The 22,305-nt window shown below is 37.7% G+C and overlaps 1 long non-coding RNA gene and 1 pseudogene across 3 annotated transcripts in view; one reads left to right on the forward strand and one right to left on the reverse strand.

The window, feature by feature from the left end:
- Positions 1 to 14,885, reverse strand: part of LOC309630298 — a 223,293-nt gene extending 208,408 nt beyond the window's left edge. The window contains exon 1 of the long non-coding RNA XR_014245583.1: positions 13,228 to 14,885. This is a non-coding gene — a long non-coding RNA (uncharacterized lncRNA). The remainder of the gene's footprint in view (positions 1 to 13,227) is intronic.
- Positions 1 to 22,305, forward strand: part of LOC309630276 (GTP-binding protein Di-Ras3 pseudogene) — a 90,160-nt pseudogene that overhangs the window by 40,515 nt on the left and 27,340 nt on the right. The window lies entirely within an intron of this gene.

The following is a 22,305-nucleotide window of genomic DNA, read 5'->3' on the forward strand; positions in this document are numbered from 1 at the left end:
CTCTTCCATAACAGTGATACTGTTTAAGAACTACTTTCCATATATTCATGACCTGAGACTTGCCATTCCTTACATATTATACAGTTCTTTGACTTTTTAGTAGGACCAAATTTTTAATAATATATTATAATTAGGAAAGTCATCTTGTTAAATCTTCTAAAAAGAAAATATTTTTAAAACCTCATGTGACATGTAATTTTGAAATTTTAATTTGTGATTTCAGAGTAGCATAATAGAATATTTAAAATTAGGATTTGAATAATCTCTACTATTTAAATGGCTAGAGAATATCTTGATAATGCTTTTTACCACACCACTCCTCTCTCAGCTGTCAGGTTTGCTGAAGATAAAAGAAAGCTAAGAATCACTGTATCTTGCAAAGTCTCCTATTCAGCCATCCCATCTTAGATTCTCTGACACTCCCCACAACCAATGCCCAGGATACAATTGACTACAGCATTGCTCAGAAAAACAAGCAAGGAGTCAGAAAGGCAGAATGGTCTTAGACTAAGTCACTTAAATCTTTGACTATTGGTTTTCCTCATTTTTAAAAAAAGGTCTTACAGTATTATAATATTTATGATTTTTCATCACATGGTTATATTATTGTGAAGAATCAATAGGTAACATATGGGAAGATACACTAGTTATGCTACATAACTAATAATTTTTTGTTACTTTGCCGTAGCCTCTGAGAGGACATTCCTACCTGCAGGCTCTTCAGTCTTCAGTCATCCTACACACTGGTGAAGAAACACTTCATAAACTGGATTATTTCTCTATTGGGAAGGCCTGCTGGGTGTCTTCTGTTCCCCCTCTAGGTTCCTTATCCAGCCTCTCTCTCCTGTCCTTTGTCCCAGATGCTGACCTTTATTGACTACATCAAATTTTTCCCTTGTCCTCTGGCTTCTGGCTGGGTTTGGCCAATGGAGAACAGCGACAGGAGATGTCAGAAGGGGAAGAGACTAAGTTCCATTTATTAATCCCCTGCTGCTTTCTGCCACAGCCTCGCTGCCCACACAGCGCAGACGTCCAGCTCCTATAAGGTGCTCATGTCGACAGCACCCTCTCTGTCTTCACATTCCATTATCTGCTCACTTCTCATGACTGGTCAACTCATAGGTGGTACTATTCAATGCACGTGCCATCTTTAGATGGAGGCACAGGGGCTTCTGCCTTCGGCCTAATGATTTCAAGAGCCCCACTCTGATTCTCTACATGGAGGAGAGTCTTCAGGGCCAAAAAGATATGGCCACTCAGGCCTACTCTCTCCCTGACAAAACCATGCTCAGGACCTCAGAATTTCCTGCCCAGACTGACTTGTGACCACTGTTATCCTTTTCCCCAGGTCAGCTGTCCAAAAGCAGACTAGGCTGTGGATGAATATACCCTAGAGCCAGAGAAATAGCCAAAGGGTTGCTGTATGTGACGTTTGGCTAGAGTTTGGACATAAAAGGTAGAGATGCCACCCAGAAATATAAGCATCTTTTGCTAATTCTTTAAGGTGCTGCCATCTTGCCAAGCCATGCATCTATAGGGCCATATCCACCTAATGAGAACAATTTCTTCTAACTTGCAAAAAGGTACCATATGAATCAATAGTAGCCTTGGAACTATTAAAACTAAGATTTTAATAAAATTGTGCTACTCTAAACCCTAGGGCTTTTTTGCAGGTGCTTTGTGGGATACTGCCGAGTCATGAGGGAGAACTGTCAGTTGGGCAGGGTTTTCATTAATCAGAGCAGTAAGGCTCTGACTACTTTTAAAGTTTTATTTGAATAGCTAGTTCTGAACTTAACTTTTGAAAAGCACTGGACTCTGTAATCTAAAAGTTCCCATCAAGCTTGACCATTAGGAGGTCTTATGATCCTCTGCAACCTTCTAGTCTTCTGGTTCTAGACTCTATTTAAACTATGAAATTTCTCACTGCCCTACCTATTTCCTTTACTGGTCCTTATTCACACATGTCTCTCTAACTCAGAATGTTTTTTTTTTCCTTTTTTCTACTACATCCTTCAAAGAACTGCTCCCAAACCACCTCCTCTGTGAAGGTTTCCAAGTTAATCTGAACACTGTTGAGATGTTTTAAACTCTTTATCAGATACAAAGCAGAAGGAAGACAAGCATTTTGTTAGAGTTGTAGAGTTGTTGTTTGTTTGTTTGTTTTTCTCCTTACTTGAGCTCTAGATATTGCCCACTTCCTCTTGACCCTATGTAATAGGAAAGAAGGTGGTTCCAAGTCATGAAAGTGCTCTCTACTCTGTTGAAATTATAATAAGTTTCAGTCTAAAGGGGGAACGTAAAGATTAGCAGCCAGGTTCAAATGAATGTTAAAATTCCACAGAAAGGAATAGAGAAGAAATATTGGCTGAATACCATGAACCAAGTGTTTTAGAAGATTTGTAATAATAAGAACATCTAACATTAATTGAACACTTATTATGTGTCAGAAACAATTTCACTCAAGCCTCCCAACCCTGTGAGGTTGGAACTATTACTAACCCTATCTATAACTTCGACTATCCTAAGCCTGCTTATTTTAAAATCCCTTGCAGGATGTTTAGTCCTGTCCAAAATGACCATAGGACAGCTGGTCCATAAGATATTTGGTCCATGCAGGGAGGTCCTTGAAATTTGGTCCTATCCAAAATGTCCATGAGCATATTTGGTTCATGCCAAATGGTTTTGAACAGGACCAAATATCAGGAACCTTTTGACATGGACCAAATGTCTTAGGGACGTTTTGAACAAAACCAAAATGTCTGCTGACCCCAAAATCTCTGTCTCAACATCCCTTACAATTAATCTGGAGTTAATTTATGCCCCAATTGTTAAATTTGTTGCCTGCCTTTCTTACTACTTGATTTAGTCATTTGTTTAGAATTTTAATATTTGGACTCAATTTGAGTAATTTTTGTGTGTTAATTTCTTATTTATTCTCCTATGGTTCTCTCTGTCTCTCTCCATCAGACTCCCTCTCTCTCTCTGACTGTCATCATTCTATTCATGAGTTTGGAATTCTTGTCTGTGAGTTTATTTTGAGCATGATTTTTTTAATCTAGTTTTTTTTTTTCCTTTATTCTCCTTTGTTCTCCTCTTTCACTCTGTTCAACCTAGTTGTCCAGCTTTTTATGTCTCCACTTGGTCCCCTGACCAGAACCAAATCTTATAGATGCATTTGGGTGTTCCCGTCCCATGGTGGTCTTGTCAATATTGTGTATCCAGTTACAGAACCAACGGGTAGCTAGTTAAAGATCCCATTTATGTGGCTCTGTGTTCTCCTGTCTCCCTGAGCCGGCAGCTGGCTAAAAACAGAAACCAGGACCGTATAATTATTGAAAGTATACATTTTCTTTATTTCAATTTTTTCCCCTACAAATGGAAGCCCCTGATCTCATCTCTGGTTTCAAATAGTACAGTTGACTCTACTGCTCCATCTGGTGTGGAGCAATTTTCTTCATTTTTACCCCAAGAAATCCCAACTGCAAATGCCTTTGCCTAATTCCAGATTCAGTGCTCAGCTGGCCCATGGTGACTAAAAACAGAATACTTGTATTGAAACTTTGAAAGCAGTGAAAATACTTAAGGTAATCTGGGAAGTTCAGAGAATCCCGAAATCACTAAGGATTGTGACAGTTGTTTCTTAGTCATTCCGAACGAACTTCTCATGGAGTAAGATGAAGACTTAGCCCAATCACAGTTGACGTAAGCAGCAGCAACCAATCTGAAATATCACTGTACATGTATACATATTTAAAATATAGGACTTAGTATTGTGCACCTAAACCTCAATGTCTCTTGTTTCATAAAATGTTGCACAATAACTACAGAACAGTCACATTTACAGAAACATTTAAAGATTTCTTGGCAAATTTTTGTAATTGTCAGAACTTTTAGTAGTCAAATGTAAAGGAATCCTGACTTTTGTAGGAGCCATACAATAAAAAACCAAACTATTAAATAAACAAACAATAAATATTTTATCTTTCCTTTTACTTTAACTTCAGAATAACCTTGTAAAGCATTGCAAAGAAAAAAAAAAATCTGTTGCTCTTATGCACCCTAGAAATGTCCAAATTCATTTTGTGTCAAAAAGATACACCCATTCTAAAAAAAAAAAGAAAGAAAGGACACTTATCAGACCAAATATCCAAAAGAAAGGTGACAACTGTATGTGCTTAGGAGCTGTACTTAACAATTGTTTGAACACTTACAATTAACCCACTCTTTACATCATCTCTGAAAGCTCAGATGTTAATAAGTTGATGATTTGATTAGTCTGCCCTTTTTAGTATAATGATCTTTAACAAAATATGTTAATTCACAACATGACTGATAAAATATTTGATAGTAAAATACGTTCATTTTACAGATAAGGGTATTAAGTCTCAAAGATTTTCAGAATATTTCCTGAGGCCATACAATAAGCTATAAATGGCAAAGCCAATTTTAGAACTCAGGTATTCTGACCATGAATTCATTAGATTCAGATCTCAGCTACAATGTCCAAAACCAAGATAAGTCTAGTTGGTTTTTTTATCTTAGGATCAGTTATGATATTTTACAAGTGGCAATTCATATTTTAATATTTGCATTGCCATTTATTTCAAGTTTTTGTTAAAATGCCATAAAAAATATGTTACATATTCTTTTAAGCAACTTTAAGAACTATAATATCAATGAATGACTTTACAGAAAGAATTATTGAATAGAATTTCCACTTAGTGTTGAAGAAATGCCTTGGTTCAGCAACATCCAGTAAGTGAGCACATAAATAATTGCTTATTAAAGACTTTATATATGGAATATTACAACTTCTAAGTATTAGCAATTTGATAATGAAAACATTATGATTTACTTGCCACTACCATTAGTAATTGACACCATGGATTATATAATATTACTTCCTGCCAGTAATTTTGATTGAAGCAAAGGAGAAGTGGCCATGAAATATACATTTATAACTCTATATGACTACAGTACAATTACTATGAATGGTTGATGAACTCTTTAACTTTCTGATACTCATTGACAAGCTATATTAAATTTCATTCTATGGCACCTGTCAAGGGAAATACAAAACTGTATTTACTGGGCCAATTAGAAAGAGAAAGAAAAAGAATGTTCAATCAAATTTATGTGAGGTCTGAATAAGTTATATCAGATTTATCCTTGGATAGGGGAAGAAAATGTTCTTAGACTTTTGCACTTTTGATACAGGAAAGAAACTGAGAAATCGATTGGGAGTTCATGGCAAAAGGAATTTTTGCAAGGTCATAACATATTGGGGGGCCCCTCCAATGTAGACAGCCTGAAGGTCTGACCCCATGAGGACCACAGGAACATACAATGGTATTACAAAGCCAATGTTATAAAGCCCCATTTCTTCCACGTTCACGTGAGCACGAAGCTGTCCAGATAAATTCATCCATTCGGTATTCTTATTCATACATAAATTCTGAAATTAGAAAATCTGTCTCCAGTCTAGAATTTGTCTAGGTTAAAGAAGCGTCTCTATGCCTCACGTGAGAGAAAAAAAAATTCAGCAAACCAATAAATCATGTGCCATTTCTGAAACTTCTGATATCTCTCACAGAATAATGCTACTATCTGGACTACGTATGCTCACTTAGTTTTGTCTCAGCACACAAATTGTTAAGAAGGGGGAAAAATCTATGGCCTCTAAGTACCAACAGAGGTAGAATTCAAGGTCTTTCTGAAGATGACCTAAGAAACAAACATGTGAGCCAAAGAATTGAAAAAAATTTGTCCCATGGCCCTTTTAAATTTATCCCTCAGCTAAACAGACATCTAGTCATTTAGAAAAGAACCCACCCCCTTGTTAGACTAGCTGAGGGACAATCCCCTGTTGTCATTTTTATTGTCTGCCCTGGAGAAGGAGGCAGCTTGGGATGCCTAATGGAATCTTGATTCTATTTCACAGCTACAGAGCACAGCCAGAGGCCCGTGGTGCTTTTGTGAGCCAGAATCCACGGAGGCTAATTTTGGCTGAATAGAGGCTAAAGAGAATTCATTTTTCCTTGTTACATTTATTTCACTAAAATTGTTCAAACTCACAAGATATTGCTGGAAGGACACCAGCAAGCACTTCTTAATTGGGGCCCCATTCAGCAGCAAAACTGACTTTGCAGGTACCAGCCACAGAGGTGATGAGGATTTTCAGGAGCCCTAAATGCATGGAAATTAACCTGAACACAGGAGACATCAACGCTATCTCTACTTAGATGTGGAATATAATCTCGAGGCTTCTGTTTGACATACTTGCTGGAAACTGTAACCATGGCTCTCATCTTTCAGTTGCTACACATGAAAGGTTTCATGTCTGGACATCACCAGTAGATCCTGCTGAGCATGCTCAGGGAGATAATTGCTATTCCCCCCAAACACTGAGAGTCTCCAGAGATAACTAGCAGCACTTGAGTATTAACCAGTTTGCAGTGAGCCAAATGGACAATAGGGATACAAGAAGAATCATTTTGCCTTTCCCTCCTACTTCAAATTTTAATGAGTAAGAAAAATTTTATATTTATGTTTTTAAATGTGTGCAACACTCTGGTCCTACAAATTATCTCAGTGTTAATAGCACAGATTCCTATTCTGAATTTTAATTTTGCACACATCGCAATTACTACTTAAAGTTCTAACCTTACATGTATTTTTAGCTCAGTAATTAATAAGGATAGCCATTAAATTGCTAAAATCTTGCAGAACAAAATTCTGTAAGACCTTGCTAACTCTTGATATTACTCTTGTTATTTTCTGTGGGTTCTTGTATCTTTGTTTAAAGGCAGCATCATCCTCAGAAGGTGCCTGGGGAAAAGTATAATCATCCCCACTTTACAGATGGAAAGATTAAAGCACGCTGGTGGGCGTGCCTGATGGAAGAATTTCTGTCTTCCATTTCAAAACTCACTCTTCTGGAATCAGCAGCAGAAAATAAACCTAATGTGTCTTTTTTCCCAAAATAAATTTAAAATATAAGTTGAATATGGAAAATGGTGTTTCACAAAGGAAACTCGGGGAGAAAATGAATTTCCCTGTAACAGGTACTCCACATTGTTTGTTGTCCAGAGGGTTCTGAGGGTAGTTAACCTAAGTTCACCTGCATTAAATATTGACCCTGAGGGGCAATTTGAGGCCTTGCTAATGGGGCAATTTGGGGCCTTAATGATGCAGACAAAAAGGTCCACAATCCTACTTGATGAAGTGAAGAGGCTCATTAGCATGATTTTCAAGGGTGGTGCTCAAAGAATTAGCTTGCCAACCAAAGCCATGTCTAAACTGGTCAAATAAAGAGCTCTTCATTTAGCTAGAGTGCTGTATTTGAGCAGTGTCTACAAGTTCCTATGCATTTGCTTTTCTTTTCTTCTAGAGCAGTAAGTTTTTACCACTACATAAATGGACAGCTCTTTGACTTTCCGCAAAACTTTGAGAGCACTAAAAAAATGTATTTTTTAAAGCAATACAAAATAAAAGGGGAGTTAATGTAAACTTACCCCGAACGACCAATTATCCCCACTAGAGCAAAGTTCTGTGGTGAAAACAATGGGATTTTGTTTAAACTCCTGGATTTGTGGAACAGAAGCCAATTTTCATTATACAGTGAAGGCAAATTTAGGAAATAAGGCAAGCCAAATCACTTTTAAATATAAAACAACTGAGCAACAAATGCCATCACATATGTAATTTCAGTGATATGCATGGAGTTTTACAAGTGCTCAGTGAATTTAAATCTATAATGCCCTAAGTAGACAAATGCACTCTGAAATACATACCACACACGCCGCACACACACACACACACACACACACACACACACACACACAGCATGCAAACCCACACGTCAATATTAACTTAGTCAAGTAGAAAAGGCAGCTGTACATAAACTTAGTGCTTCGTCATTAGAAATCCACATTCATTGAACAAATACGCAGTAGGAATTATCAACGGGGGTGGAGAATTTTCCTTGTTCATAGAAAGTGTGTTTAAAAACTCTAAGAAATATAATATTCAATGGATAATGGAAAATATCTTACAATATTTAAGTTCATCAAATAAATATATAACTGGTTTTTTCTTGTATAATTTTATGTAATATATAGGCACACTGTCTAATTCAATTATCAAATACCAGGATAGACTATTCTTTGACTTATTCTTAACTGCTAGACTAGATAGACTGAAACGCCCTCAGCTTTGCCCTAGGCTCTTAATGCCTCAAGCTACTGCTTTAGTGACTGGTTGGAGGGAAAAATAAAGAATGAAAATTCAAAATGTGACACTTGTAACTAATCAACTGCTAGATAATTTCTTTTCAGCACTGGTAAAAGTATCCTCTTCCTACGAATATGCTCTGTATTTGGCTATAATCTTCGAAATGAACATGTTTAAAAAATGGAATAATGTAATTATTATCAAAACTAATTTGTACCTCAAACAGCCCAAATTAAATTCAATAAACGCAGTAGAAATTACAGTGATTTAAGTTCCGATGTTTCATCCTACTAAATTTTTAATTGTGGCAAATATGTTCTGCTTCTGGGATGTAGAATAAGGAGGGAGGGGGGTTGGCAAAGATGTCTGAAATTCCTCCACATAAAAATGTTTTTGTAATCACTCTATTTAAATAGTAACATTTTATTTTTTTAAGCACTTAGTTTCTTGATCAGGATCCATATTCATGGGGTCTCTCTGTAATCCACTTTACCACTTAATGTTGCAATTCAAATGTTCAGTCAGAAGCAAAGCCCTCCAGAATAAAGCATGAATATTACCATGTGGGGCTGTAAAGAGAAGACTATTAGAATATATCACCAACACACTAGGGGACCATTTAGTCCACTGCTCTAAATACATCATTTAATTACAATGGAGACATTACTTCATGTTTCTACTGATGTAAGTATTATTAGAATTCATGATATTCGCAGGCTACTGTGGGCCATTACATTGGCCATAAGCTATTCCATAAGATTTACTACTAAAGGCCCGCAAGGGTATTTGAGCATTCATGGATTCTGTGGCAGTAGGCTTTTATCTAAGACACATAAGTGAGGGACAACCGAGTTATTATCTCTAAGAAACATAGCTTAATATTTTGGATTCTAAAGGTTAAGGTACCATAAATCCTGAATTACTCTGAGATATCACATAAAAAGACATTTTTATTTTATTTTACTCTATTCTGCCTCTTAAAATATTTTATGATGGCAGTTTCTAGAGTTGTACCATGCTGTTTACATTCAGTCCCTGGATGCATCAAAACACTGACACAGCAATTCTTTTCAACTGTGGTAATGAAAGCAAAAATGTATTTGGGGAGGGGAGCGTGTGTGTGTGTGTGTATGTGTGTGAAGTCTGTGGTCTAGAAGGAAGGGAGAGGGAGAGTTAACAGAATGCTTCCTGTTTTTAAGGCATGCCCAATTTCCATTTGAGGAGTCCTGCTCTCAGTGCTTTGATTGGTCCTTTTCATGATGGGTGTCACTGTGTTGGGCTGAGCTGAGCTTATCTGCCTTTGGATGCAAAGCTGGGATCCTCTTAGACAAGAGATTCTAACGGACTACACAGGGAAGCTGGGGAAGTGCAGAATCCACTACAAGAAGCAGTTTCAGAAGGCTGCCTGCCCTTTAGACAATGAAAATTGCAACCAGAAAACTCAGGAAAGACTGATGAAGGGCTTAGTAAGTTTTGTCACAAAAGTAGGCAGAGAAGAAAAACTTTTCTCTATTATAAAATGGAAATTTCTAGATAACTTTCCAACAAATCAAAGATCAGGGGTTTGGAAAGCAATGTTTTGAAAAAAGCAGGTGAAACATGAAATTCAACCAAATAATTCAATTTCCCTGTGTCACAGCAATGTCAGTTTTATGTTTTTTTTCAAGTCTTTTTCTTGGTATTGGAAGGCACCAATACTTAGGTCTCTGAGTCTTAACATATGAAGTACATAACTCTTTTGCATTTTCCAGGACAACTATTAGATTCATCAGCATTGGCTGTCTCATTGAGAGATGGCTCTAAAATGATAAGAGAGTAGCAGGCAGCTAGAAGAGTCTAGTGAGGGTACAGAAGTTGTGTTTACTGAGACACAGGAGGAGCCACTGGTTTGAACACAGAAAACCAACTGAAAAGTTGGGCAGACAAGTCAGAGATCTGGTCCTCAAAGCTGAACTTGTAATATGGGGATGCCTCACTTCTGGGGCAGATTTTTTAATCATCTACCTTTCTCCTTACCCTCCTTTTCACCCCAAACTGGTCAAGTCCCAGTATGTACTACTCTAGGTCCTTAAGACTTCTCCTAGTAGAAGAATTTCTACCATTGCTACACAAACTGTCACCAGAAGGGCTACTCGTTATTCATTATTCCATTAAAAGTCTCAATTTCACAAAGCATCACTTTTTTTTTTTTTGGCTGTGCCGCATGGCATGTGGGATGTTAGTTCCCCAACCAGGGATTGAACCCGTACCCCTAGTGCCCCTGCAGTGGAAGTGCAGAGTCTCAACCACTGGATCGCCAGGGAAGTCCCAAAGCATCATTCTTTTTGCTTTATATGAATTACAAAAGTACCAAAATATTATCTTTAAGACAATAAAATAAATAAAATAAGCAGTACTGCCTTGGACAAAATGGGCTATTCTTCATTACAATCTAAAATATTTAATTACTTCAATTAAATAAAAAAGCATCAAATATATGCATTAATAATGTTTATCATAAAGTCACATTACTATCTTTTCCATCCAATTAGAATGTACTAAAACACTGCCCTTTTGGACCAAACTTCTAGATTTAACCACTTCCTGTTTTGCATAAAATGTATAATGTATATATTTTACTCTCAAACATACTAAATATGAATAATATTTAAAAAGCTAAGCATTCTGAATTCACAGGTCTATAAGAATAAGTGAATGTTTTAAAAATTTATACTATTTTTAATGAAATCACCATGCTGTGAAGACCGTGCAAAATGTCTACATCTCTAAGTATTAGCCTTCAAGTTGACATATAGCTGTTGATTATAGTATAATATTAGAGCTGTGTGCCCAATTAACATAATAATTAGGCTATCAGTATGAATCAGCATGACTCTAAGTGCATTAGGAGTATTATATAATTTAATCCTCACAATAACCCCATTATGCAGATATTATTATCATCCTGATTTTATGGATGGGAAAACTGAGGCCCAGAGGACTTAAGCAACTTGCCCAAGGTAACACAGCCAATCAGCAGCAGAAGCAGAGGTTGAACCTGGCCACCTGACTCTGCAGCCCCACTCTTAACAAAGGTGCTCTATCCTTTCCACTCCATAGAAACTCAATCCATATGTACTGCATGATCGCACCAATGGATAGACATTAAAGAAAGAAAATGCAGGAAACACACAATGTTGAGGTGCTTATAGGAACATTTCTACACATGCTATGCTTTTTTCAATTAGACCATTAATGTATCTGACCCACTTATGCTTCTCTAATTTTCTTTTCTGAAGCCATATTTTTCCTTATAAATGTTTCCAACCACACACAACCACCAACAACAAATGATTTGTTTTTAATTATGCTTAAACAAGTTTGTTCAATCCCTCTCTTTAAAAAGTAGCAAAAATCACCATAATCATAACTTTATCCAGCTACTCTTGTTGTAAAAAATCTGATGGTCTAGGGTGGTGCTGCCCCTCTTCCTAATTTCAAACCAAGTACTTCTTCCTTTTCAGGACCGAGCGGCACCTGTAGAGTGGAAGCTTGGGCTCAGGAAGTGGGTGGAGGCAGAATTCCAATGGAGAGAGCCAGCACAGGATTTTTGGCAGCCTCGGGCCAGAGGTACTGATGGCCAAAAGACCAGTGCTGAGAATCAGGGCTCCAGGATTTCTGACTGAAGGAAACTTCAACCCTGGAGACCTGGGGACATTCAGCAGAAGCAGGCTGGGAAGATTTGGGGTTGACCTGGTTCCCAAAGATTGCGCTGAACAGGTAGACTGATGCTTAGAAAGGGTTAGGATTCCGTTACTTTATTCATCCTATTTATAGAGCAACCACTATGTGCAAAGCCCCGTTCCAAGTGTCAGGAATACCAAAATGAAACAAAAAAGGCAGAAATCCCCGGCCTTTTGGGTCTATCATTGTGGTGGGAGTGATTAAAACCAAAGTTCATATCAAGTGCCCAAAAAACATGTCCCATTGTTCTTGGAAGTGTGGCTCACTCCCAACTCAGCCTTCCCACCAGGTTCTGCCGCCAAAGAGAGCAGCTCCAGTTACAGGCTCACAGTTTTAGACATTGCCCCAACCCGTTCAGACATGAGGTCCTGGGTCCCCATATTTAGCTCACTGAGCTGTCTCTTTGAAGCCACTCTGTCTTTGCATGAGGTAAGGAAAAAGTCCCTACCATCCCTCACCCCTGGGGACAGGGATGGGAGCTCAGCCTATAGACAACTGTCTCCAGGTAAACTTCTGTCCAGCCACTCTTTCCTGGCTGGAGGCAGATGATGCTTAATACTGAGAGGAATGATTTTACTAATCTCTTCACATGGAAAAGATGTGTTTAGATGGTTTAAAACAATGCATTTTGTTTTCTTTCATGTAACCCTAAGTTTTTTAATTAGGTACCTTCATGCCTATTTTTAGGTTGATAATTAAATTTTTATCCTATATTTAAAAAGCTACAAAAAATGTAATTACTGGCATTAGAATAAAACCTGTTTCATTACTCTTTTAGTGTATCCAGTGAAATCTATCACAGCAATTTGACACCCACCACTATCCTTTTAAAATACACGAACAAGGGACTTCCCTGGTGGCGCGCTGGTTAAGAAACCGCCTGCCAATGCAGGGTACTTGGGTTCGATCCCTGGTCCAGGAAGATCCCACATGCCACAGAGCAACTAAGCCCGTGTGCCACAACTACTGAGCCTGTGCTCTAGAGCCCATGAGCCACAACTACCGAAGCCCGTGAGCCACAACTACTGAAGCCCCCGCGCCTAGATCCCGTGCTCCTAAACAAGAGCAGCCACTGCAATGAGAAGCCCACGCACCGCAAGGAAGAGTAGCCCCCGCCCGCCACACTAGAGAAAAGCCCGTGTGCAGCACTGAAGACCCAATGCAGCCATAAATAAACAAGCAAATAAATAAGTAAATAAATTTATTAAAAATAAATAAAATAAAATACATGAACAAATTTTTCTCTAACAGTTGGAAATTTTACATCACCCTCTTTACTCTTTGAATTTAAAGTCCCATCCCAATTCCCTCCACAGGAATTTTACCTAATGTATTATATTGTTATGCTTGAAATTATTTTTGCAATCACCCTGTTATAGTTCTATGGGACTAAAATATGTATGTAAGTCAAAAAAAATTAAAATCTTTTGTGACCACAAGTTTCTAAGTATTTTAAAAAAATTATTCTGGATTAAGCCCTCATTACCATTACTATTACCATGTAATTGATCAGAATAACTTAGATATATTAAATTTTAGATATTTTAACTTAGATATATTAAATTAAATTTTGATAAATAATTTTCAAAGATAAAATTACAATTTTATTGGAAAGAAATATTTTAATGAGAAGATTTGGCTTTTATTTTCAGGTAATTCATGAATCCCTGGGTGAATATTATTTTTGCTGGAATAACACAGGATTTAGCATCAAATCTATCTATATTTTATACATATAAAAATAAGAAAACTTATCCACATAAGTAAGATGATGGTAATACAAGGACTTTTATGATAGTAATGTTTTCAATTCTTATTACTCTTAAATTAAAAACCAAAAGTCTCATGGTAATCATAACAAATCTATTCTTAATAATAATCTATTCTTAATAATAATTTGACTAGTCCCTGCTTCAATTTTATTCAAAAAATAAAATAAAAGGAAATCATCTCTTTTTAAAAAGGATGGATTACTCCATCATTGGAGTAATTCATTTCCTTATTTCTAGTAAGTAAACCAAGATTTATTAAATGACAGTCATCCCATTATTCTTCTACTTAGAGGCAACTTGTTTAACTTTACATACTCAGAAATAGTTAGAAAAAAGAAAAATACAGTTTATTTAAGTACTCTTTCCCAAAATATTTTTGGTGGAAAAAGGATTTTTATATTTTCACATATTTTTATCAAAACCATGGGCCTATTGATTTGGCTTATTGTCCCTTTGGAAAATAATTATTATAAACCTAAAGGCAAAGCAAGTCCTTATTTTCAAGTCAATCAGACTGACTTTCTATTAAAAAATCTGACTTCATCTTTCATTTCAAATAAATGTGCTAATTTGTGCCCCAATGAAAACAATCTCTCTTTTGAATTCTAATTCTAAGATAATGATAGGTAGATAGATAAATAGATATAAATATAGATATAGATGAATAGACAGATAGATATTAGATACCTAGATAGTATAGTGATTTGAATGGTAGCCCCTTAAAGATATCCACATCAAAATTCTGGAATCTGTAATTGTAACTTTATTTGGAAAATGGGTCTTTGAAGAAGTAATTCAGTTAAGGATTTTGAGATGAGAAAATTATCCTCAATTATCCAGGCAGACCCTAAATCCAATGACAAGTGTCCTTATAAGGGATACACATAGACAAGACAAGGATGCCATGTGACCATGGTGGCAGAGATCGGAGTGAGGCAGCCACAAGCCCAGGAGTACAGACAGCCACCAAAAAGCCGCAAGAGACAAGGAATTGATCCTCTCCTAGAGTCTCCGAAGGGAGTAAAGTCCTGCCAACACGTTAATTTTGGACTTCTGCCTTCAGAACTGTGAGAGTATAAATTTCTTTTATTTTAAGCCATCCAGTTTATAGCAATTTGCTAACAACAGCGATAGGAGACTGATAGAGATAAATAGATAGATGATAGATAGATAGATAGATAGACAGATAGATAGATAGATAGATAGATAGATAGATAGATGATAGATAGATAGATAGATAATAGACAGACAGGTCAAGGAGTTTGCTGTATGGATGAAATAAGGCACTTCACTCCCACCTTTCTTTGTTTTGTCCTTATTGGACTCTTCATAGTCTTCCTATTCTTTATCAATATTCAGTGGATGGAAGGGGCAACAAATCTAAATGAAAATAATGATCTAACTTTGGAACCTGCCAACACGGTCAAAATATTCCACTTCTTATGTCATGTGTCACTCCTAATAGAAGCGGTCAGGTAATGATTTTTTAAAAGTCTGGATTAGAGGATCTTCTCCAAGGGCAATATTTTATGAAATCTCTTTGGTACCTGAATATTTTTAAACCCAGAGGGGGGAAAAGTCACCATGTTAAGATTCAGAACAAGTTATGAGTTTCTTTTGTAAGGTAAGAGAAAGAGGAATGCAAACAGAAAATGGAAAAGAAAAACCAGCATGACACTTGGACCACAGGCATATTTTTAGGTAAATCAATCCACTAAAATAATACATATAGAAGCTGAGGATATGGAGACTGATACACTTAAAACTATCTATGCTGCATACCTCTTGGAAAGTGTTGGTAAAGTACACTTAAACTCCTGTGTGAAAACCACTGGTCCCCAGTAGAAGATCCAAAATTTTCAGTGCCTAAGCTTAAACAATTCTAGGAGCCCTCTTGAAAAAAAAAGTACAAAGTTTTAGTACATGTTTAAATAAAGGGCCTTGGAAGGATCTCATGCACCTGAAAAACGCTGAAGCTTAAGCTTCTTTAGCTTCATGGTAATTCTACCTCCAGACAGAATAACCGGGGGTAACTATACAATAAGTGCTAATTCTTAGCACTTATTGTATAGTTGGCCTTTGGGACCTCATCTCAGACACAAAACATCCTATTTTAATATCCACTTAGAATTATATTTCTTTTGTCATTTGTGATATTTCTTTATGCAGATTTGTCTCTCTCCTCTCTTAGATCACAAGCCATTGAGTCATTTTTCTACTGTTGAACACTCTCCAGAAACCTGAATAACGGACATGCCAAAATGTTGGTGACCAGATAAACTGACTCAAGCCTTCAAGCCTGTAGCCAGGACAGCACAAAGTCTGGAACTATTAGCCTCTCCATAGTTTCCAAAGATCTCCTGGTACTGTGACAGTCCAAAACTGTTAGAGTACATTGCCTCCTGTTATCAGATGTGTTCCAGGGATGCACTATTCCTTCCCAGAAACCTCAAGGAGAGCAAGCACTAGGATAAGATAAGGATAAGATGGAGCCTGGATAAGACATACTGACAGCCCAGAAGTAGGAGGAAGCTTTTAACTTGGATAGTGACCAGGGTCTCCTGTGGGGACCTCGGAGGGAATTTCTGGGATCTTGGTAGGTTCTGGCCTAGAAGTTGGGTCCAGAACATGGTAGCAGGCACTATTCTCTGTGTTTGCTCTATCATGATCTTTCTTACAGGTGCTTCTGTTTCCAGGCATAGCCACTCCTGGGGCCTCAAGCCTGGATCCAGAAAGAACCCTTCTGTGAATGGAGGTTACTTCTCCCTTTAGAACCACACAAGATAGTTCTGATTACATTCTCCTTGCATGACAATGGAGGATCCATCCTAACAAGAGGAAGGAACTCTCATTGTTTCCAGGAGCCCTGACAATCGCACTCTTCAGAGAGAAGCTATCTTCAGATATTCAGTGTTGGTCTGCTCTCCCGAGAGATAATTTCTCAGTGATTCCAAGATGTTCAAACCTGTGCTTCTAGGGGGCTACCTTCAGTGGTCCTATGAGGATTTCCTACTATTAATGTATACTAGAAAATACAAGATTATTCTCCTGGAAGGCATAACACTCTGTTGGTATTTTATCATCCATCTCCTCTTTAACATGTATATTTATGTTCAAATTGTCTCTTTTTCCTTATAGCCTCCTTAAAGGCACAGATTATATCAGAGCACTTCTCTATAAACCTATAGTGCTTTGGATGATTAGGAACAAGCAGAAGCTTAATTGTCTCCAGGACTGAACTTAGTTACAACTAACAATTCCCTAACTAATTATACCTTACTTCTTACAGCTTACAAATAAATGTTCCTGTATGGGACACTAAGGAAGCCAAAATGAATATGAGCACTCTGGCTCCTTGGCACATTTCCCTCAGCTTATACCATATTCCTTCCCACACTTGCTGATATAAACTCTTAAGCACAGCAGGGTGCTTAAGAGTTTAACCTCACTGTTAAAGCTCTTATGAATTATGTGTTTTTTCAAGTAGATATAGAATTAACAGGTATTCCCACTTCATCATTTTGGTGGCCCCAAAAGAATTACTGCATCTTTCACCTTGTGGTTCAAATGAGTTCAAAAGAGGAAGACAGCACTATATGATGGAAAGGGCCTCACGATCTCAATTAGATTAATAGACACTCACTTTAATCCAGTTCTACAGTATCTAACAAGGACTAAGTCTTGCCATAAAAAAGTAAACACAGACCATGCGATAGCAGGAATACATTTTTGTTTGACATGTAAATTCTCAACCAAAACTGGGTGAAGAAAATAATAACTAGGACTATTTTTTGAATATTTAATAAACACCAGATTCTATAAGTGAATTATCTCAGGCTGACATCAATCCTATGAGGCAGGTACTGCTATTGGTCTCATTTTACAAAATAGGGAATTGATATTTAGAGAAAATAAATTGTATTGACTAAATTTATATAGGTAGCTAGTAAGGAGGCAGGATTTGTGCCCCCAAAGGTTCCTTATTGGTAACTATGGCCATTACAGAGAGGTCTGAGAAATCTTCCCAGTTCTATTTACTCAAGGCCAATTTTTATGATAGATGGGGAAGTGACAGATGGGAGGTGGAAAATCTGGTGATTTCTATTGGCTGTTATCTTCCTGTATAAGACATGATAACAACTTCTATGAGGTTCTTATCAACAAACAGCATAAGCTTAATTGAGGATTAATGGTGAACCTTACTTCAGAAACAATACTTCACTGTGATTCTTGAGCTGAAATTAAATGCCACCTCTGGTCTGTACTTGTGGCTATAGATGGAGTAGAGTGCTTTAAAAAAGGCCTTGCACAGAAGGCCTTCCTTCCTTTTGTGGTCCTGCAAAAATCAATATCCATGATATATGCAGGCTCTTTGATTATTCCCATTTCCATGGAAAAGTGGGTACCTTTGGCAGATTATGCATAGTAAACTGATGGTCTTTCAATAACTAAATCAATTCAAGGTCACAGACACAACTCTTAGTAACCATTTCCTTGAGAACGATTCCAAAATCCATTTCACAAAGCTTAGCCAATATAATAGGATGGCTGTCTTTTGAAAGAGCAATATAATTTCCATAGGAAAAAATATCATTTGTGGCAGGTAACTTATGTTACTGTTTTGTGAAATGCTTCAGCTCCTCAGGAAGCTCTCTTATTTCTATTTATACTTTAAAACAAGGTAGACTGAACTAGCCAAAATCTTCTTCCAACATAAACATTTTTCATGATGGTGGCACATCTACCATCGGCAGTGGACAATCATTCAGGACATCATACGATATTTAAGCCAAAATGAAGACACACAGATAGTCGTAAACACTTAACAGAAACATTCAGATGATATACAGGTTGCATTACTAACATAGGAGTCAAATTACATAAATACCATAGAAGCGGTTTCTGTTTTTGCTTGATGAAAAATCTGTAATGTTCGTACTGTGGCACAACAAACAAGAGTTGTAAGTTAATTAAATTTCAAAATTTACATCTACTTTGTTTCTTGAGAAATTTGATCATATTTCTGAGACATCAAATATTAAACTTATGCTTATATGTTATATTAGTTTCCTATTGCTGTTGTAACAAAGTACCACAAACTTAATGGCTTAAAACAACACAAATTTATTATCCTACCATTCTGGAGGTCAGAAATCCAAGATGGGCCACAAACCGGGTTAAAATCAAGGTGTTGGCAACCTCAAGTTACTTCTAGAGGCTCTAAGTGAGGATCTGCTCCTGGTGGAAACTTCTACAACTTCTAGAGGATGACTGCATTCTTTGGCTCAAAGCAGCATCACTTTGATATATTTCCATCATCACATCTCCTTCTCTTACTCTGACCCTGCTGCCTTCCTCTTACAAGGATCCTTGCAGGGACCACCTGGATAATCCAGGATAATCTCCCCATCTCAAGATCTTTAACTTAGTCATATCTGCAGATAAGGTAACATATACCTTATGCCATATTAGGTAACATATTCACAGGTTCTAGGGATTAAGATGTATGTATACATCTTTTGAGGAGGGAGAGCATTATTTGACTAAGAATGAAATTGAGTGTTACAGTGGAAAGAGCCTGGGCTTGTAGCAATCAGACAGCTCTGGGATCGAATCCCAACTCCTTACAACCAGGCTGTGTCATCTATAAAAATAGGGATTTAAATAATCTCCAAATACAAAAACTGACACGAGTTTTGCAAAAGCTGGGAATCCAGCAGACAGTTCTGTCTACAACTCTCTCTACAACTCCATAAGCAGTCTCAGATTTGGATTCCTACTTGAGTTCTTATCCATCACATTAACTTCCAAACTCTATCTGGCATTTCTTTTATGTGTCTACAGGCTCTTATTCATAATTCCTTCTCTCTTCTGTATCTCTCAGCGCTCTCCTCTCTGCCTGACACATGTAATTCTCCCAGGTTTCTGCTGTTACTTTGCCCCGCTCTTGGGTGATCATTGTCTCGGCCAGAAATCCTTGCGGTCCACTTGCTACTGGGATGCTGCTCTTTGCTGCCCTCACTGGCCACTATCCATCACTGCAGGTAACTTGCCAGGTTCACGTGAGTTGATGCAGGACAGCATACCCAAGCGGAGCCAAGCTCTTGGGTGCTATTTCATTTGTGAAACTGAGATTCCCAAGCATGAACTGGTGGTGCAGGAAAGAAGTGCCTTCTTCACAATGTGATGACACCAAACAGCCTGGTCTTAGTAAAGCAAGAGTGGTGAAAGACCTTAATCTGGCATGTTTTGGGCCAGAGGTCAGGAACAAAATACTCTCCTGTTCAGGATTCACATCAGGTTTGCTTTCAGCCAGTTAAAGTCTCTCATAATAGAAGTCTCAAAATCAATATCATCATCATCCAGGTCTTCAATATGTGAGTGTACTAGCCATTTTAGGAAGAGCAGAATATTTTCAAAGGTTGGAGTCTGAATTTGGTTTCACTGGTACCCTTGTGAATACTCTCCGTTATAGTCATACTAGATGTTTTTTGTTCTTGTTTGTTTGTTTTTTAAACTGAATCGCTAAAATGCTGAGTTTAGGGTGAAGCAACTAGGCAGAGTTTGAGCACTAACTTTATTGTGTCTACAAATCACATAATAAACCCCTGCCATTTCCTGCAGCATATAAAGAGCTGAACCTATACAGAAAACTGAAATAGGTTTCCCAGTCCATTAGATTTCACCCACTAGCACTGTGGACAAATGAGTTCTTAATAAATACTTTTGGGGGGATGATGATTTGCTAGTTTGTGTTATGCATCTCTGAAGGGACAGCAACTTGAAAAGGTCAATGTGTCTTCTGATTATGCTTAACTTGTAAGGGAATCGCTAAACCATGTTATATTGTGTCCATTGTGTTTTTTGGCATGTAATATTCCTGGATGTTTTCCACCTAGAATTTGTAAAATTATTCTTTAAAGTAGGTAAAGTCCCCTTTAGCAACCTTCCCACCCCACTCTCTTTGGCTGTCCCACTCTCTTATTCAAAACTCCCCCAAGGTCACTGTGATGCCCTCACACTTTCCACCAACCAGTCTAAGCTTACTTTCTTCTCAATACGTCCCTTCACTTCTCTACTTTTCGTACATCACTCCCACCTCAACCCAAAAACCTGTTTTTCTTTAAGGCATTAGTTTCAGATGTTCAAAAAATATAGTAATGTCTTATGTTTGTAACATTTCCTTCTAAAAAGCATTTCTACATACAGTTTCCTTATTTGATCTTCATAACAATCCTTTAATATTGGTAGGCTGGACATTATTATCCCCTTTTATAGATGAGAAAATTGAGGGTCACAGGAATTAAATGAATTAAGCTAGGCCACATAACAAGCAAAGGAGGAGGGGGTTGCTTTGAGACACACACGTATAAGTTTTATGTTTCTCACTTTACTGTTCCTTCACTGATCATTTTAAATCCCACTAAAATACTTAACTTGCACAGGCATTATTCAAAACAAAGTGCCTGCAGCCAATGGTAAAATAAATGGATTTTTCCCCCCAAAAATGCAAGTTACTTTTCCTTTCATGGATGAGTACAGCAGTCTTTTTATAGGTTTGATTACAGCTCCTGGGATGTACTGTCGAAGCAGATGTTTTTGAACCAGACTGTTCAGATAGTTATCCATATTTGTACATGTCTCTCCCCCTTCCTCCCACCTACATAGGTAAAAATGGGTAGAAATATAAAATACAGTATATGCTTTCATCTAAAGAGCCAAAATTTGAGGTGTGGTAATTTTTGGAAATCTCCTCTCAAGCCTCAAGGGTCTCAAGAGAACTGAGAGTGTTTAGAGACCTTCAGTTGCAGTGTATCCTCCTTGGAGGATTGAAATTGATTTTCTTCACGTTACTGTGTGGGAATCCAGAGCCTGCGCCCCCTGACCCGCTCATTGCCTAGGAGTGTGCCACGGCCTCACACGGACGGATGTGAGCATTGGGCTTGGAGGGAATCATAAACGGTAGCAGCAGGGCTCTCATCCTGCTGCATTGTTTTGAAGTTATTCTTCCAGATTGTGCTTTCATTTCAGTTCATTCTTCTTCGCCGTGTGCTGCCGCATGTGTGACTCAATTCTAAACTTGCTTTTTTTAGCTTCTGAGAAACAAAAGTTGGTTATCTACTAACTGATTTTATTTTTACTGTAAAAGCCCTATGACTGAATTGTGCAAACAAAGCTGAATTCTATACGGTCTACACTGTATTCACTATCCAATATAAAGCGACTGAAAACATCAGAAGTTGAAGAACACCCCCCCGCAAGATGTTGGTCAGCCAAGCTTTCAGAGCAATCAATGGCAACAGCAAGGCAACTTCATACAGGAAGCAGACAGGAATCTGTGAAGCTAATGAAGCTTAAGCTGCAGAGCCCTTCCTTTGCACAGGTGCCTGCCGAGACCCAGAGAGAGGAGCCTAGCAGTGTGTTTGCATGGTTACATATTTTCTTTAAACTTGCAAAACTAGGGCATATAACTACAATTGTTTAAAGGGTTGTATTTTTCTCCACTCACACTGGGTGTCTGGTGGCATTGGAAAAGCCATGGGCATTTGAGGGGCCTGGGATAAAAGAGGTTGAC

The sequence above is a fragment of the Balaenoptera borealis genome, assembly GCF_965194805.1.
Source record: "Balaenoptera borealis genome assembly, chromosome: 6".
Taxonomy (NCBI): Eukaryota; Metazoa; Chordata; class Mammalia; order Artiodactyla; family Balaenopteridae; genus Balaenoptera; species Balaenoptera borealis.